We start from the raw sequence: 19,202 nt of genomic DNA, 5'->3' as shown, positions 1-19,202 counted from the left end.
GATCATAATAACTACTGTAGATCACCTAGTATTGTGGTTTTATGTCTTTTTTGTTTAATGTTTTTCTAGGTATTTGTTTTGTTGTCTTGTTTGGATCTGGTTTTTCCCTATAATACAGAAAGGATAGGTATACATGTAGAGATTCACACGTGTAGAGACTTCTAAACAGTTTACGAGAATAGATTATATAATGCACGATGTAATGAACAGATACTCTGAAGAAAAAGAGACACTAAGATACTCAGTGCTAATTCCGTAGTGTCATGTTATAAAATCTAGCAATACTATTATTCTCTGTCCAGAGTGATATTAGTCTGTTTTCTTTTGATTAATTTCAACATATGTAAAGATATGCACAGCTATTTTGGAGGTTTCTGAACTGGAGGTGCTGGCAGGTGCTCCCTCTGGAGGTGCTAGGAGGGAACTGCCGCAGGCCTTTCCAGTTTCTGGCTTGCCTTGGCTTCCCTCAGCACAAGGCCCCCTTTCTGTGTGCCTGTCTGTCAAATCCACCCCCTCCCCTTGCTTCTGCAGTAATGAGGATTGAACCGGGGTCTTCACCTGAGCTGCATTCCTAGCCCCGTCCCACTCTTTAAATTTTGTTGCAGGTCTCACTAAGCTGTTTATTCACCCAGGCAGGGTTTGGACCTATAATCTTCCTCTCCAACCTCCCAGAATGCTGGGATTACAGCCTTAAACCACAATGCCTGGCTAAATTTCTCCTTTATTAGCATTCCAGGGATATTGGATATTAGGGTTTACTCTACTGTAGTATGATCTCAGCTCATTATTTCTGTGAGACCCTACTTCCAATAAGGTCCCATTCTGAGGTACTGTGGGTTAGGGCTTCAGTGTGTGAAGTTTTGAGAGCACACACTTAAAGCCATAATACTTACTCAAATGCAGGAAGGGCCCCGAGAGAGAGAGAGAGAGAGAGAGAGAGAGAGAGAGAGAGAGAGAGAGAGAGAGAGAGAGAGAGAGACACACAGAGAGAGAGAGACAGAGAGAGAGAGAGAGAGAGAGAGAGAGACTATAGATTCAGAAAATAGAATTTCCAGTCCATGAAACTGTATTTTTATTAGTGATGTTTGACCACATCATGATTATATGTAACATCTTATTTTTTAAAATTTCCTCTAACCCTCCCTCTTCCTGCACCTTGATCCCCTTCCCAGTAGTTTATCATTGTTAATAGTCATAGATTTAGGTGGGCTAAAGATTGTTTTCTATGAGTATTAACTTAAATTGAAGAAATTAAAAGCTGTAAAGAATTTAAAAGGTTGACCTGATAATTTGTTTATTCCAGGGGGAAAAAAATACAGGTTCACAGAAGCTATGTGACTCACCTAAGTTCACACAGCAAAGATAAAAATAGGCCTCGCAGACACCTCGTTCAGTGCTCTTTGCTCCAGAGCACACTGTCTCTTACATGTTTTCTAACAACTGGATTTCTTTCAGATCCAAGCACCCGCTTTACATTTACAGAAGTCCAGCTCAGTTTCTGATTCTCTAGAGGACTGTCCCCAGAGGACCTGACAACCCGCCGTAAGCCTTGGGCAGCAGCCAGCAGTGTTGGCAGGCAGTTCTCTGACCTGAGGTTGCCTGCAGGATTTGACAGACAGCCCTGCCCCTGGCCGTGAGGCAAAGGTGAATTTTGTGCAGAATCAGCTCCTGAAAGGGGCAGGTAAGTTCTCTTGAAAAAGAATGAGAGAGGACCTAGGAAGGAGAAGAGACTGGTTTTCTTTACTGGAGATGAAAGTAAATAAAAACCATTTCAAAAATAACATTAGGAAAGAAGCAAAATAAAACTTTATCCTCTGCTATCATTTTAGAATTATGCTTTTAGCATCAAACTTAATTTTTAAAAATAGCTTGATGGTTTTTCTTCACTAGTTTTTAAAATTTTGACTAGTATGTGATGCAGTACATTATGATTACATTCCTTGGGGTTGGTACATATGTATGACATATCTTAATTTTTCACCCCATATCTTGATCCCCTTCCATTTGAGAAAGTTCTGTCTTTCTACTTCATATTATTTGAGCTTAGATGTTTGTCACTTGGAAAATGAGGGGCTTAGGTGCTCTTTGATGAAAAGTTACTTTTCTGAGATTCTTGGTAAAGTTTGAGTTCCCAGAAGGTAGATAGACGTAACTTTGATTTTTAAGGGATTAAGGTAGAATAGTCTATTTTTTCCTTTTAACATTGTTGGTGGTATAATGATTTGTGATAATGAGATGGCTTCTAAAGACATTCATCTCTGACAGGGCATTAATGTATGTAAAGTCTAGAGTTTCTTTCCTTTCTGTATTTAACTGTTTTCCTTCTTTCCCCATTCCATCGTATTTTTATCCAGTGGTAAAGTTTACATTTGAGAATTATCCCATGTACATGCTTCTCTGGGAACATACATGAATAAAAAATGAGCAAATCAGGCTGGGGATTTAGCTCAGTGGCACAGGCCACTGCCTGGCAAGTGCAAGGTCATGAATTCAATCCCTGGTACCAAAAAAAAAAAAAAAAAAAAAGTGAGCTGTCATCGGGAGCCCTGTGTGAGGCCGTTGGGGACTGGGTGTCTATGCCCAGCAACCTGCTCACATATGGGAACATTTCGTTTTCCTCAAGCTAATTGAGGCCCTTGTGAGATAAATTGCTCTGATGAAAGCCTCTGGGAAGTTTTTATAGTTGCTGCTCCTTTGAGTTGGGGAATGTCTCATAGAAAGCAGCCCTAGTTTCTCTCTGGTAGGGATGCCTCGTCTCAGTGCGTGGGTTTCTACTTGTTACTCTTCTTCCTTCCCGCCTGTGATAGGGGTTTATTAGAACCTCTGGGAGAGACAGGGTGGTGCTGATCAAAGCGAATTGCTCAGCTGAGACTGCTGTTGTATGTGAGTTGAAGAAAGCTGTGTTTTTGGCTGAAGTTGGCTTTTTGATTGGACGGTCCCACCCTCCCATCCCCATGACCTTGGAGAATTAGAAGTGTTTGCCATGCCTATCACTGTGATTCACCTCTGGTTAGTGTTTGTTACACGAAAGTCATGGCACGGAGCCCAGTGAACTGGCTGAACATCAGAAGAACTGGAGGACGTTCTGTGGCTCCCCTTTGAGTCAGTACTCTTCCTGGGTGATTCGAGTTTTTAATAATCTGTCTCTTACTATATTAGCTAGTCTTCTGGGGCCATTGTAACAAAGGACTGTACCACAGACAAGATGGCTTCAATAACAGGAATTTATTGCCACACAGTCCCGGAGGCTGGAAATCTAGGATCAATATTTGGGTGAAGTTGGTGTCTTCTGAGGCCAATCTCTGTCCCGTATCAGCCTTCTCCCTGTGTCCTTGCATGGCCTTTCCATTGGGTGTGTCCATCCCTGGCATTTCTCTTTTTATGTCAAAATTTCTTCCTCTTATAAGGACACCAGTTAGATTGTGTGAGGACTCCCCCATGTGACATACTTAACCTTAATTACTTTTTAAAAGCCTTTTATCTCCAAATAAAATCACATTCTGAGGCACTGGAGATGGGAGTCTTCAACTTCAGGCCAAGAGGACACATTCTGCCAATAGAACATATGTTTATTTACCTGGAAGGGATCCTACACCAAGGAGTTAGAGGCTAATTGGTCCTGGAGCGGACTGCAAACACAGGTTCTTCCCACTTACATTATAGATAATGAGCATGACTACATTTAAGAAGAGAGCCTGAAACTCCTTAATGTTCATATTTTAAAGAGCTGGGTTAAAAAAAGATCCTAATCACCTTCACCACAATTTTCAGCCTGTTTTCATGCCAGCCCAGGCTGAAGTTATTGTCCCTGAAGTTACATCCCACAGAGATGGAAGCAAGACCCCAGAGTTCTCCACCCAAAGGCAAGAGGTTAAGTGGTGACCACCTGCTTCCTCACAAGGAGGCCCTCCTGGCTGCTCCAACCCTCAGGTTCTCTCCCTGTGATCTTGCTTAACAACAGGCCAACCATCCAAGCTCATTTTAAGTTTTTCTCAAGAAAAAAAAAAAACAAGTTAAATTTACCTTATGTTTTAGTTAGGGTTTTCAAGGGAAACAATTTAATATAGGACACATAATTTATAGGGTTATTTTATAAAATTCACCCAAAGAGTCAAGTATAAAGGAGTACAGGAGATCTGTGCACACACTAAGGACCCAAGGAATCCATAGCAACGTCCTGCCTGAGTATAGCTAAAGGCTTACAGCCCATGGCAATGCGCCCTGCAAGTCCAACTGGGGGGCTTAGAGCCCATGACAATGTCTCATGCAAGTTTGTATGAAGGATCTGTACTGAGAAGACCCAAAGGCCCGTGTGGAAGCTAGAAAGTCTGTGCCAGCAGGCCAGGGCTCTGCAGTGGAGTCAGGAAGTGAGGCTCAAGGGTTGCCGAATGAACCTCAGTCACTCTCTGCAACAGCAAGGTCCTGAGTTCCTCTGATGATGAGAACAGCTGAGTTCATATCAGGAAAACCAGTGTGACACACTTTTCCAGGAGAATCCACAGCATCATCTTGCTCTCCAGTTCTCTTTTTATGGTGCTGGCAACAATCCCCAGGTGGGCCTTGCACTCCCAGCACCATGCTGATTCAGTTCAGCGGGGTGTTACAAGTTGACCACTAGCTGTCAATCCACCACAATTTAGCTACTCATCTCCTATGTTTATCTTTTCTTTCTCCAGTCCTCATCCTGGCTCCTCCCAGCCCTTCCCTTTCTTGGGCTGCTCCTCCTGTTCTACAAACATTTGCTGGTGTTGTTGTGCTCTAGGCTGGCAGCATCTACTGTAATCTTCTGTGGTCATGTCCCTCTACTGTGCTCCCGCTGTCCCCTGCTCATAACTCCTTTCTGGAGCTTCTCAGTCTCCACTGTAATTGCGGGTTTATGTGTTGCTTTCCATTCCCTGACCATAAGCAACCACTCTAAAATGTAAGTTCTATCATTCAGGTATAGTGAACTTGACAGATCAGGAGATAGGTGCCCTGCAGAAGATGGTTTGTTCCAGTTCCCAGAGGAGTAATGCTATGCTACATGCAGGGTTCAGGTGAGTCAGAAAACAGAAGGGGGCAGTGGGACAACGTGAGGAAGAGATTTGATTGTGGCTTCTATGAGAATGAACAGGTAAGTTTGAACAGTTGCAGTAGGCTCTGGGTATAGGATTGTCCCTGATTTCCTAGTACTGACTGGGAATGGTCAGGGGCAGGGAAGAGAAGCCCGGAGTGTCAGAGCCAGCTGTGGGGTGTTTGCTCTGATTTACTGGGAAGGTGCACTTGTAGGAGTGTTGCTTAGTGGCTTTAGGAATTAGCTAGCCTTGGGATGGTGTCCCTCCAGGGACAGCAAGACCCCAGAGTGAAAACACCAGAAATATATAAAACAATGAATACATCAGCGAAAGAACAGGAATTGCATCCCTTTTGCTTTGCATGCTGTATTTAAGATCGTGTCTGGAACATTTAACATAGGTACTTATGGAATGAAGGGAATCCCTTGTGTTCTGATTACTCTTCAACCCATAAACTTTGAATTTAGTCTGAGTGACAGTTCAGGCTGACAACTGAAGAAGTTCCTGATCTTTGCCATCTATACTTAGGCAGGAAGTGCTCTGGATCGATACTTCATCTACCACTTCACATAAATATAAATCACTGTTCTGTGTCTGGCATTAGACAGACGCAAAGCATATTTTACTCTCAATAGTTCAACATGGGACATTGTAGAACTGGAGAATTTTTCTTTTTCGATTTGATGTTATAGGTTTGGTAAAATAGAGACGACATTTCAGTGCTAAGCGCTTTCAAGTTTGGATCACGTATTTCTAATGCTCTGAGTAAACACTGTAGAGTCCTGGTGTGGTAAATCAGCTGTGAATGAAGGCTGACTCACTGTTTCCTTGTGTTTGGCCTTAATGCAAATGGAAATCCATTTCTGGTGTTTCACTCTCCAGGCTAGTCAAAACTCCGACATTTACTTCTGTCTATTTTAGCAAAAAGAAAAATTGAAAATAATTTCATGACAGTCCTGTTATTATTGCTCATATTCTCAAATTACTATGCCAGGTATTAAATATATAATTTTCGTTATGATATTGGAGAGTATAATTGTTGATACATTGTGTCAGCTTAAGAAGTTTAGAAGCTTAACTAACTCAGCAATTTTTACATTCTGAGGTGCAGAGGACATGCCCTTACTGCTCTAGAATGGATGATGTTTATTGTGTCAACTTGTGAAGTTTACAAGTTTCACTAAATGACTCAGCAGGGGCAGGGTCCTCACTTTGTAAACATCCTGAGCCTGTGCAAGAGGAGAGCACGGAGATGGTGCAGGTGCTATATCCACCAGAGAGCAGGTAGCCTGCTTACAGTATAAGGGAGGGAAACAGGCTTGCTGTCCCTGCTTTGCTCTTCCACAGCCATGGGCGGGTGCCCCTGTGCCACGCCACCCTGCCTTAGAGCCAGCTAATTACAGATTAACCTCCACAAACTGTAAGCTAAATAAACCTTTCCTGCCTTCATTTTGGGTGTCAGGTATTTTGTTTCAGCAACTAGAGAAAAGTGACTAAGACAGGGAGGGATAAATCTTGTGCAAAGAACAACTTTGGATGTGAGATTGCTGGGATTATGAAATTCTCTGTGGTTGGACTATGAGGAGAAGCAAGAAAGGAAGAGCCTGTCATTCTGTGGAGGGAGCAGGAGCAAGTGATGAGCTTATCTTCACTCAGAACTATTTTTACACACAGGTACAATCCTTACATCACATATTTTTGCTTAATTGTCATTTCTAAGTACAAGAGAGTTGCTCTTCAATAGATTAAAGACTATCCCATAAATGCATAAAATTAAATCCAGTAATTAAAAGATAGGCAGTCTTTTAAAAATCCCCTTCCACCCTGCCTCTTTCCCTCCTGTTCTAAATTTCCTTTCTCCATTTCATTATTGTTGATGTTATTAATCTTGTCTCATTATTCTTATAAAAATATGATCTCAATAGGTAATACACACCCAGTCCCCTGGTGGCCTCTATTTTATTTTCTATGAATTGGACTACCCTAGTTACCCTCCATAAGTGGAATTATGCAATTTATCCTACCCTCACTAGCTTATTATGCTTTCAAGATTCAGCTGCATTTAAACATTTTTTATTAGTAAATATTTGCTGTACATAATGATGTTCATCATGGGGAACTGGTGCATATACATAACACATCCTAATTCTTTTTACTTTCCCTTCTCCCCTTCTTCCTTCTCCCTCCATCTTTTGGTGCTTGTCTCATTTGAAAAATATCTATCTCCCAGTTTCCTATTATCTATCTTTTATTTGCTTTTAAATTATCTTCATTTTGAGTTTCTCACATAAAAGAAACCATGTGATACTTAAGTTTGTATGTCTGATTTATTTCACTTAACATTATGATCTCAAGGTGCATCTACTTCCTACAAATGACTCAAATTTATCATTTTTATGGCACAGTAGTACTCTATTGTGTAGAAATATCACATTTCCTTTATCCATTCATGTGTTAATGAACACATAGGTTGCTTCCAAGATTTAGCTACTGTGGATTGTGCTGCTATAAACATGAATATGCAAGTATCACTGTAATTCGATATCTTTAACTCTTTCAGAAGATACCTAGAAGCAGAATAGTTAGGTCAAATGGAATTTCTAGTTTTAGTTTTTTGAGGAAGATCCTCATGAATTTCTAGGATGATTGCACTGGTTTACATTTCTACAAAGAATATAGAAGGGTTCCTTTCTCTGGTGCCAGCAATTATTATTTGATTTCTTTATTATAGCCATTTTTGTGAGTGTATGTGGGGAATAAGGAGGAATCTCACTGTTGTTCTAGAGGCATTTTCCATGTATTTCTGTCTTTCCTTGTACTGTGTATCAGCACTTTGTTCCTTTAAGGTTGAATAGATACCACACTGAGTGTATACCACATTTTGTTTAACCATTCATCCATGATGCACAATTGAGTACTTTCTATTTCTTAGCTATTATGACCATCATTACTATAAACATCGGTGGACAAATTGTCCCTCTTATGTTCTGGGAAAATAGTGAAGAGGAAGATAACTCTGTAGTTTGCTGTCCTCAGCTCAAGGTCACTGCAGTCACTACTTTTGCATCCCAAATCTTGGTCTTTGTGTAAAAGTCTCTGGGCCTACAATTTAGAGAATATTGTCACAGGTAGAGTTGAGCGGTGGCTGGTCATACTTCTCTTTGGTGTTTTAAAGAATCCTTGACCAGTTCTGTATTTGAATTCTCCACTATACCTTATAAAGTGAAAAAAAGCCAGGACAGAATATTGAAACAGTTGTATGTTTAAATTTAACACCTATAACTGTTCTAGTTTTAAAATATAAAATTAATAAAACATTCATTATTAGCTTTATGATGTGAAAACTAGTCAGTGGAGAAAAGATGAATTAACTAAAAATTAATTCAGGATGGAGCAAATATTTAAATTCAAACAATGAAGTAATAAAAGTATTTGAAAAATTTAGTAGATTAAAAAATCATTTTAGTGGGAAAAACTTAATTTTTAAAATTTTACTAGTACATGCTTGTAGTTCATGTGTTTTACCATCATCTTGGGGAGTGGCTACATACAGATGGCATGGCTTCTTTTTCTTTCTTTCTCTCTTTCTTTCTAACCACCTTCCCCTCCTCCAACTCCCCTATCCAGTTTTTCATTCTTATTGATATTAACCTTAGGTCATATTATGGCATATGATATTTACATTAATTGAGGTTATTAGGTTTCTATATATGGCATATCTTTATTCTAATTATTTTCCCTTCCCCTCCTCCCTACCCCATGAAAAAATTTTAAAAACATAACAGAAAATGCTGAATCAGAAAAGATATTGTTGACATTTAAATAAATGAAAGGATAACATTTCTTCAAGGGAAAGTCCTCTGTAATCAAAATCAGAATTTACTCTTTTGCTTTTGAACCTTTAACATTTTGTAGTGTCACTTAGTTCACTGAATAGGAAAGGTTGTGCTAATATTGATTGAAGAAATTTTTATGCCCGTATTTTGTACTTGAGTGACTAAAGATAATGATGTGTAATTTATCAACAATTGTTACTTTTTTATTACTTTGTTGTGAAAATTTGTTTTACCTTTTTTTCTTAATATTAACAAATAAAGTAAAAAAAAAAGAAATGAGAAAAAATACGTGACATATTGCAGGCTAAATGTTTTTGGTCTAATTTATGAAGAGGCTCTATAATAAAAGAACAAGCCTATAGAAATATGTACAGAAGCTATAAATGAATCAACAGGAAATGAAATGGAAGGTGAAGGAAGTGGAAGTGGCTCAAACATATATAGACAGATGCTCAAGCTTACTTTATTAAGAGAATATAGACCAAAACAACACTAGGACATTGCCTTCACATGTTACACTGGAAAATCTGAAAAATTGGGTAACACACTCTTACTAGTGAGAGCTTGGGAAACAGCCACTCTCTTCCAGTACTGTGAATGGGCTCAAGGGCTTCATATGTGCCATGTAAGCACTGATGTGCCAAGCTGTATTCCCAGCCCTTCAATTTTATTTTTATTTTGAGACAGGGTCTTGTTAAATTGCCCAGGGTAGCCTTAAGCTTGCAATTCTCCTAACGTCACCTCTTGAGTAGCTGGAATTACAGGCAATCAGCCACTCTTATAGCTCGATGATGGAGGTTCATCAAACTCTTAAGATTTTCCATGGAGATCAATGTGCCAATATTTGTCTCTACTACAAATGCATGTGCCTTTTGACCAGCAATGCTAATTTTAAACTTCTAGGATTTCATCTTACTGTTTTATTCAGACAAGTATAAAATGACAGATATATGAAAGCCTTAGTTGCAGCATGGTACAGAATATTGAAATCATTTAAATGTCTACCAAGAGGGATTAAAAAAAGCATTGCACATGTGTTTAATGGAATGTTGTATAATCATTAAAAGTGAAGTAGATTTTTTGTACGCTGAGAGGGAATGAGCTTTTTTTTTTTTTTTTTGTTGTTGTTGTTTTGAGACAGGGTCTCGCTATGCAGTGTAGGCTGGCCTTATACTCAGTTATGTAGCTCAGGCTGGCTTTGAATTTATGGCAGTCCTTCTGTCTCAGCCTCCTGAATGCTGAGGTTACAGGAATGTGCCACCATGCCCAGCAAGGTTATACATATTGTTAAGAGAAAATAGAAACAAAAACAATGTGCAGAACAATATGCATACTGTGTTCCCACACTTAGAATATATATTATGGATATACTTCCAAACACTCACACCTGAGCATACATATTTATCTTCAGAAGTATAGAATATCTCTGCAGTTTACAAATGTATCTGGGATAGCAACAGGGTTACTAGGAGGCGTATATGTACCATAGATAAGAAGATCTCTGCACTGGAACCTTTTTCTGTTTCTATATCATAAGCATGAATTACCAGTTTAATAGGTAAGCTACATAGTCTGTAATGAATCATTAGCTTAGAAATTTAAGTGCCCCCCTCCCTACCTGGGTGACCCTGGGTCAGATCCTGGATGTCCAGTATTGAGTCAGCATCTCTGGATTTTAGACTTACTAAGTCCTTTCCCCTCATTTTGCAGCTCAATCCTGGGTGATATCTCAAGTGCCGCTTTATAATTATACTAGATGGCAGCACTATACTTAATAGCTTTGAGATTCAGCTCATGCTGCCATGTTGGCAATGAAAGATACAATGCAGAGCCCTTCTGGCTTAAAGGAAGGAATTTTCTTTCTTCTAAGAACCTTTTTGTGTAACTATTTGAAATTGCTTTTTGATGATAGGAGCAGAGACCCGAGCATTCTGATACTTACATGTATATATGAAAGCCCATTTTGGAAGCAGATAGAATGCATTTACAAGTTCTATGAATGCAACACAGGATATAAAATAGGCATTTGACAACATAGATCATACAATGGGCATAAAAATCCACTGGGCAATGAAAAAGCAACCTGAGATTTAGTTATACCAGATAAATCACACCCAATACTAGAAGTAATATATCCTGAGCCAATACCTTCTTAGCATTCTAGACTTACTAAGTTTAAGCATCAAAAACTTTGAATACTTTATGTGTCCCTTAGATAGGAAGCCTCAGGTCACGCTTGGTCTGGTAAGTAGGAAAACAAAATCGATACTGATACTGCAGCTGCTTAACGTCTCTGTCATAACCTGCTGGGCCTTTATGAAACCAGGAGTGTTCAATGGAGTAGACAGTAGCCTAAGGTAAAATGCTTTTCTTTTTCTCTTAATTACAAAATCAGTTCCCAAACTACCTTCCAATTCTTTCTCAATGTCCCAGATTATCTCAGTCCTCTGGTAGAAAGCTACCTATTGACCAAGTTAAGAGCAAATTAGAAGCAAGTGTTTCAATTGTTGGGAGTCAAATTCAGGCTGAGGTGCCACCAGAATTCACATAGTAGTCCTTTTATGTATTTCTCACCTAATAATCTTCAAGAACTGCTTGATTTAGGAAAAGCCACAGTATGGGATACTGCAACTTCAGGAGATGCTGTTAATACCACCCTAATTCACATTTAAACACTCTGGGTACTTGATTCAGGTAAAATACTCTTGGAAAAGGCAATACTATTTAAAGCCAGATGGCTTTTGAAGAATAAAACCCTTCTACAAAAGTTCCTGGCTATTAATTTACTCAAGCCATGCCTGGTTTAAAAAGCTTTCTGGAGAATATCAATTTGTGCAGGACGTTGAGGATATAAATCAAGCTGTTGTCTTCATTCATCCCATTTCCTGTAATACCTGTCCCTTAGTTACACACCCACCAATAGAGGCTAAGCATCTTATGGTTTTGTCCTTAAATAAAGACTTCTTAGCATACTACTAACTCAGATTCACAATACCCTTCTGCTTTGAAATGAGAGAGATCTAAAAACTCAAGAGACCACTTAATATTCCCGGATGGTGTCACCTCAAGGGTGCATGAGCAGTTATTGTTTGTTTGGTAATGATTTGGCCCAGAAACCTCAGAAAACAACTTAAAGTGGTATCTTGCTATAATATGTCAATGACTTATTGATTGCTAGTAGTATCAAGCAAGAAATTTTCTTGCTGATCAAGGAAGTAGTTTCCTAAACAAAGTCATGGATCTCCCTCAAAATAGTCCTTGGGGTTTGTCCTTGCTCCAGCAGTCCATATATTGGCTCCCAATTGGAAAGTGACAGTTGCTTTATTGTCTAACTGTGAGTCCAAAAGACAGTGCTGAGAGTTACTAGGCATGGTAGGTTTCTGCCAGGTATAGATCCCAAATTATGGGTTAATGCAAAATCTACATGAAGCATTAAAGGTAGTTTCTCTACTGAACAAAAGAATGTTAAAGGGCATTTGATCAGTGAAAGACTGAGTTAGGTTGAGACCCTGCTTTGGGTGTCTCTGACTTGGAAAACCTCTTACACTATGCACATAAAAAGCTGGATTTGGCTTTAGAGTCTTAACCCAAAAGTTGCGACCTGTCATGGTTTGTGTCTAGATGTCCTCATGTGGTTATAGGTGGGGCTTTTCAGAGGTGGCTGGATCTAGAGTGTGTGATGCTGGGATTAAGTTATTTTGGAATCAAGGATGTATGATTATTAAATTAGTCCACTGATTGGTTTGGCAGAGTTCTGAGTAGGATAATGGTGCCCCACCCCGGGTGTGATTGCTACCTGCACTAAGAGCGGGTAGCCTCGGTAAAATATAAAGGACACAAAGAGAGCTGCTGTGGTTGCTTGCTGTTTGCTACCTTTTGCCTCCCTAGCTTTGCCATGGACTGTTTCTCTTCTGTGATGCCCCTGTGCCATGCCACCCTGCCTTGGTACCAGCCAACTTTGACCGAAACCTCTATTAAGTGTAAGTCAAGTAAACTTTCCCTCTTTTAATCTCTTTGTGTGTCAGGTATTTTGTCTCAGAAATGAGAAAATTAAGCAGGACAGGACCCATCTCTGTAGACACTGTAGACTCAGTGGTTAAAGGATAATAGTTGTTGCAACTGTTTTGTTAATTAATGAAGCCTCTAAATTAAGCTCAAGATAACGTATGGAGGTCACAAATCCCATCAGTTCCATAGAGTTCTAGATGTCGGGGTGTATCACTGGTTTATGGAGAGAAATGACACAATATCAGGCCTTCCTATTGGATACTCCTTTCATCAAGTTGCCACGAATGTCACACCTTAGACTCAGGTACCCTAATCTCAGCTTCAGCACTAGAACATCAGTGTGTAGAGATTATTGAACAACTGTACTCCTGAAAGCCAGATTGAAAAGATATGACTCTAGATGACCCGAATCTGACACAGATGAGAGCTGTTTTATAGAATGATGTGTCAGAAAAGCCTGGTATGTAGTGGTCAGGCTATAATAATACCATAGAAGCAAAATCCCTTCCCTCTAACACTTCTGGTCAGAATGAAGAATTTATTGCCTTTTATTTGGGCCCTGAAATTAGGACAAGAAAGAAAATTAAATATCTACATAGATTTCCTATGCTGCTATCTGGAGAGAAAAGATGAAGGTTAACAGGTAAAACTCTCCAATAAAATATAAAGACCTGATCTTACAACTTCTGGAAGTAGTATAACTTTCTAAACAAGCAGCAGTAATCCATTGTAAAGGACCTCAAAGTGATCCCTTACAAGCTAAGGCAGTAATAAGGCAAATAATAATATAAATTATGTAGCCAAAACACAAGTCTCCATGAAGGATTTCCCATAGCTATATAAGCTGTGACCCTAGTCCTAGACCCTCCCAACCCACTCAAAATATCTAAATATTACTGAACAGAAATATAAAAGTGTGGTAATTAGGGATGTTACATGAATGAGGCAGGATGGCTCACAGACTGGCAAGAGATTGTGGTCCTGAGACTGATCAATGCAAACTTGTTAAACACCACCATGAGTCCACACATTATGAAAGGAAAGCTCTTTTGGATCCTGGTAAGAACTACTCTTACTGGAAGAGGACTTCATGAGATCAGCAAATAAATTGTTCAGCATCATCAGGTTTGCATATAAAACAACCATCAGACCCATCCAGTGGCCCCCACTTTTAAGGCCAGTCAGCATCAGGGTACCTACCTAGTGAAAGATTGGAAGTTGATTTTACACAAATTCTCTTAAAAGCTGGGTATAAATATCTGCTAATATTTATGGATGGTTTTACATGATGGATAGAAACTTCTTCAGAGTAGAAAAGATCATGAAAATATATAAATATCTCATAAGAAATGATCCCTCTCAGGTTCCCAGAGTCTCTTCAAAGTGACAATAAAACTTCATTTATAGCAAGAATAATCCAAAAACCTTTCCACTGTCCTTGTAGTTAATTGTAAACTACACTTAGCTTGACATTCCAAATTCTTAGGAAACATGGGAAAAAGAAACCCACTTGTACTCTTTTTGTTTTGTTTTTGTCTTTTTCCTTTTCATTGGTACCAGGGATCAAACTCATGACTGCCTGCTTGCAAGGCAGGCGTTAATGCCACTGAGCTAAATCCCTAGCCCCTACCCAGCTGTGCTCTTGGGCAACTCTTAAGCAAACTGTGCTAAGATACACAAGAACCTGGCACTAAATTGCTTTTCTATCCCTCCTAATAATCCAAGAAATTTCAATGTGTCACCTGAAAATAAATCCCTTTGAGATTTCATATGGTAGATACTCCTTGAATACTACCTTCTAGTTTAATTAAAATGTAGACCTTGCCTTACAATATGTCGTTAACCTAGATAAAACTCAGCAAGCCCTCTTGAACTATGGAAACAAAATCTTTCCTAATTTGACTCAGAATCCTGCTGTTCTTGAAGAGTGCTACCAGAAGACAGGTTTAATGCTTAAAATGAACAGGGCAAAGTCACTAGAAAATCAACTTCAGCCCAAATGGAAAGGACCATACCAAGTTATTTTAGCCACCCCTAGTACTACAAAACTACAAGGGTCCTGGTTGGTTCATTTAATCAGAGTAAAACTTACTCTACCTGATCTCCCATGGAGTTCTTCAGACTCACAGGAATGTACTTATGAACATGTAGAGGAGTTACCAGCAAAATAAGTAATAGGATGATATTTCCAAATGGGTTTGTTTGTGTTTGTTATCCTTGTACTGCTGCTTCCTTGTTGCTTTGAACCCCACCTCTTTTCTCTATGTTGGATCTCAGTTTAAGATGGCATGACTCAGCTCAGGCTTGTTGTGTCTTTGTTGTGGTTTCTTGGCTTGCAGGTGGTCATACACTAACCATTTATGAGTGCTACTTACATAGCAAATAGCTCAAATTGTCTCTCTTTTAGTTGCTGACATGCACCTGTCAGAACCACACAGGAGGTAAACCATCATTAGTATACTTGATACTATATTAGTATACTGGCTTGTGTCTAGGTGTCTCCCCAGAGCCTCATGTGGTCAAAGTTAGAGCTTTTCAGTGGTGGCTGGATCTAGAATGTATGATGCTGAAATTATGGGTGTGATGCTGGATTAACCATTTACCAGTTCAAATATGTAAATAGAGGATGACAAAAATTGCATATTTTGTTAATTTTTATTTGATAACAGGGAATATAAAAATGATGGTTTTATCAAATTTATTCAATTCAAGAATCACTTGGTTGAAATGACACCTGCTCAAATAAGCTTGGGACAGTGAGTACATAAACACGCTGCCCTAATGATGCTTGTGGTAAACTGTTAAATGGTTAAGGATGTGATACTGGGATTAAGGGTGTGTGATTACCAAATTAGTCAACTGATTGGTTTAGCATAGTTCTGGTGTGGGTAAGAGGAAGGTTCATCCACTCTGTTTGTGAGTGGTACTACCCAAAAAGTGGGTTGCCTGGAAGGGATAAAAGGGAAAGGCAGCATACTGTTGATTTTGGTGCTGCTGCTTGCTGCTTTACTGTCTGCCGTCTGCTTGCCATGGACTGTTTCTCCCATGATGCCAGCCTACCTTGGAATCAGCTGACTATGTACCAAAATCTCTACAAACTGTGAGCTGAAATAAACCTTTTATCCTTTAACTTTGAGTGTTGAGTATTTTGTCTCAGCAATGAGACTATAATTAAGACATCTACTAATAGCAAAAGCATTATATAGTATGTTTTCTTATGTTCTCTGCAGTAACATGCATAACTGTGGGTGGAAGAAAGACCACAACCAGGCTATGAAGTCAGTGGAGTGACACAGAGGAAAGAACTGAATTTCCTTTATTAGTAGCATAATTGGCATCCCAAGTCCTCAGAAAAAATAAAATAGTCATACCCTATGTAAACCTTAGCCAAATTGTGCCAAGAGACCTAAGAATTTTACTCTAAATTGCTTTTTATATCCCTCTTGATGATCCAAGCTAATGTAAGTTTTGAAAGACAGGGCATCTTTATATTTTAGACATCTCTCTGACTTTGCCTCAAAACAGTGACCTTCCCATCTCCTTGAAAAATAACACTGTAGAGTACAATGACACCTCAGAAGAACTTGTCCTGATCACAAACGTGACTGAAATTTAATCCATTTTTTGGGGAGGAAGTAACAAAAAGAATAACAAAATATTTACTTGGATACTTGAAGTCCTTATGCTCTGGGATGAAATAACATTGGATAATTAAAACAGGATTCACTTGAAATTCAACAGGAGCAGGAAACATAATAACAGACCATGTCAAGCTGCTTCCTTCAATATACAGAAATATTGGGTGTCAACACACATACAGAACCAAATGGGGAGACTTGTTATATAGCATTCCATATGCCTAGATAATTATTATTTGGGCATTTTATCGTGATTTCACAGTACATAGATAGCTTGGAATCCAGCCATGTCCCCTTCAGACTTGGGATTTAGCACTTCTTACAAACATATTTGAGAACAGAGATGGACTGCTGTAATATCTCTCAAGTGAAGAGGAAATTTCTTCCAATACGGGCAGAATTTATTCAGGACCCTCCTACGATGATGGAAAGGGCCACATACTATAGTTTTGGTGCTTGCAACCATTCTGTTCTCATAATGGTACTTTTAGAAGGAATCTATAACCTGGAATCTTTTCTGACAAGTTCCTGGTGGTGCAATTGGACCAAGAAAGAGCTTAATTTTGAGATTATTTTCTACCATCAACCTAGTTATGAGCTTGGACAAATCAAATGCTAATTTTTTTCCTGATATGTTGGAATACCCAACCTTGAAAAATCCATTAAAGTATATCCATGCACACATCGCAACCAAGGAAAAATACAGTAAAAGCTTTTGAAGCCCAAAAGTCTGCCATGGAATTTAGCCAACTAGTCCTCCTTTTATGAAGCTCTTGGCACATTCACAATGGAAACTGGGACAATGTGTGTCTTCTTGGTAAGACTGCTGTTTTTACATGAGCATCTCTGGAAAACATCAAAATCTTTAGAGACAATATTACTAATTTAGAAAAAACAAAGGATGGCGTGTCTCACATACTTCATGGCCAGCTCAGATGTTTGGGGCTTTTAAGCCCTCTGCTCTCAACTTTGGTAGTAGTAATACTCTTTACAGCCATATCTATTTTACAAACATATCTATCTATCTTGCTTGTTAAATTGTTTTGCTCTAGGCTCCTGAAGTTTCAAGTAAAACTAATGACTTTCTAGGGATTTTAGTTTATCTCTAGTCAAGAACCCAAACCTTGGTCTCCCTTCCATTAGGTACTGAGGGTTTTTTATAATCTGCAAGGATAGGTGGGGATTACATGACAACCTGGAGAAGTTACAGAAGATAACTTTAGTCTTTGTCTCATTAAGAATAAGAAGGAAAAAACCTTTTATTAGGAAAAAGGGAGGGACAGTTGGAGGCTATATAGTGGGATAAAAGCCAAATAAAATTCCTAGGTCTTCTTTTTGATTTGGCTCATAACCCAGTGAAACTGGTATGAATTTCTTTCTCCTACTTTTTTCTTGTTTCCTTATCTTTACCATTGTGTTATTTCAGCAGCTGAAGCATCTCAAGTCCCTAAAATCCTTCAGCCTTACCATAAAGCCCAGACTGAACCACAAGGCTAGAATATTTGCACAAGATGATGGCATCAGCTATAAAGGAAGCCAGCAGTTCCAAGAAGTGGACTGCATGATGGCCCAAATGTTTCAAAAGAAGGAAAAAGTCATTTGAAATCATGCCCCTCACCCATGGAAAATTATTGGACTTTAACCCACTCCAGGAAATCAATAAAAGTTTGCCTTCCTTTCTTTGGAGAGCAGGCTGTTCTTTCTCTTAATCGCTGCTGTCTCCCTTAAACTGAAACCCCAATTAAAGCCTTGACAATATGTGTTCTCATTTCCATGTTTTCTGTGCTCAAAGAACCAATCTCTGGTACTGAGTAGGTTTCTGTATCTCACCACTGAAACACTCACGTTTGCTGCTTGTGGTAGGGCATACCTGCAGTCCCAGTGACTTAGTGGTTTGGGGAAGAGGAGCAGCAGGCTTGAGGTCAGTCTGGAAAACTTAGTGAGACCCCACCCCTGTCTCAAAACAAAAAAATTAAGAAGCCCTAGAGAGACACCTCTTCTTCAGCGCCAAGGTCTTTGGATTAGTCCCCAGGATCACAAGACAAAAATAAACCAAAGCCTGAAACCAAGCAAAAAACAAGCACACACACACACACACACACACACACACACACACACACACACACAAATGCTATGCTCCGTTTTGCATTGTATTTAAACTTTTGAATAATTTTCAGGATAATTGTCCCAAATTTACTTACAGAAAATCAAATTAGAAGATTCAATTTATTCAATTTCTTTTATGTGGACATTGCCAGCTCACTGTTTCTGGTGATTTGTGTTATGTAGAAGAAATAAAATAATTAATCTTTCAATTTTTTGGTTCATGTTTAATTCTTCAGACTGGCAAACTAAGCAGTCTGTTTTTCCTTTCCAAATGGGATTACTAAAGTTGCTTTCCCCTTCACAGAATTGGACCACAATAACAGTCAGCATTCATTGAAAGTTTACATAGTTTGCGGGAACATAGAGGAATGCCTTTTTGAATGAAAAAATTTATCTATTGTTAAAGAACATACCTAAACTAACAAAACCCCTTCAGTTGAGTTAACAAATGGCTAACACAAAGAAACAATGAGAACAGAATAAAATCTCTGAACATTAAAAATGGTACACAATCAAGTCTTGGTTTTACAGAAGAGACCAAGCGTGTTGGAGTATTCCTT

At 39.0% G+C, this 19,202-nt stretch overlaps 1 long non-coding RNA gene across 1 annotated transcript; it reads left to right on the top strand.

Moving 5' to 3' along the window:
* Nucleotides 1-1,241: 1,241 nt before the first annotated feature.
* Nucleotides 1,242-18,281, top strand: LOC134472058 (uncharacterized). Its single transcript, XR_010041883.1, has 3 exons — nucleotides 1,242-1,681; nucleotides 12,779-12,870; nucleotides 17,963-18,281. It is a non-coding gene; the product is annotated as an uncharacterized LOC134472058 (long non-coding RNA).
* The last annotated feature ends 921 nt before the right edge of the window (nucleotides 18,282-19,202 follow it).

The sequence above is a fragment of the Cavia porcellus genome, unplaced genomic scaffold (assembly GCF_034190915.1).
Source record: "Cavia porcellus strain 051 isolate PalLab524CR breed Dunkin Hartley unplaced genomic scaffold, mCavPor4.1 scaffold_21, whole genome shotgun sequence".
NCBI lineage: Eukaryota > Metazoa > Chordata > Mammalia > Rodentia > Caviidae > Cavia > Cavia porcellus.
This window is presented reverse-complemented; position numbering and strand designations above follow the sequence as displayed.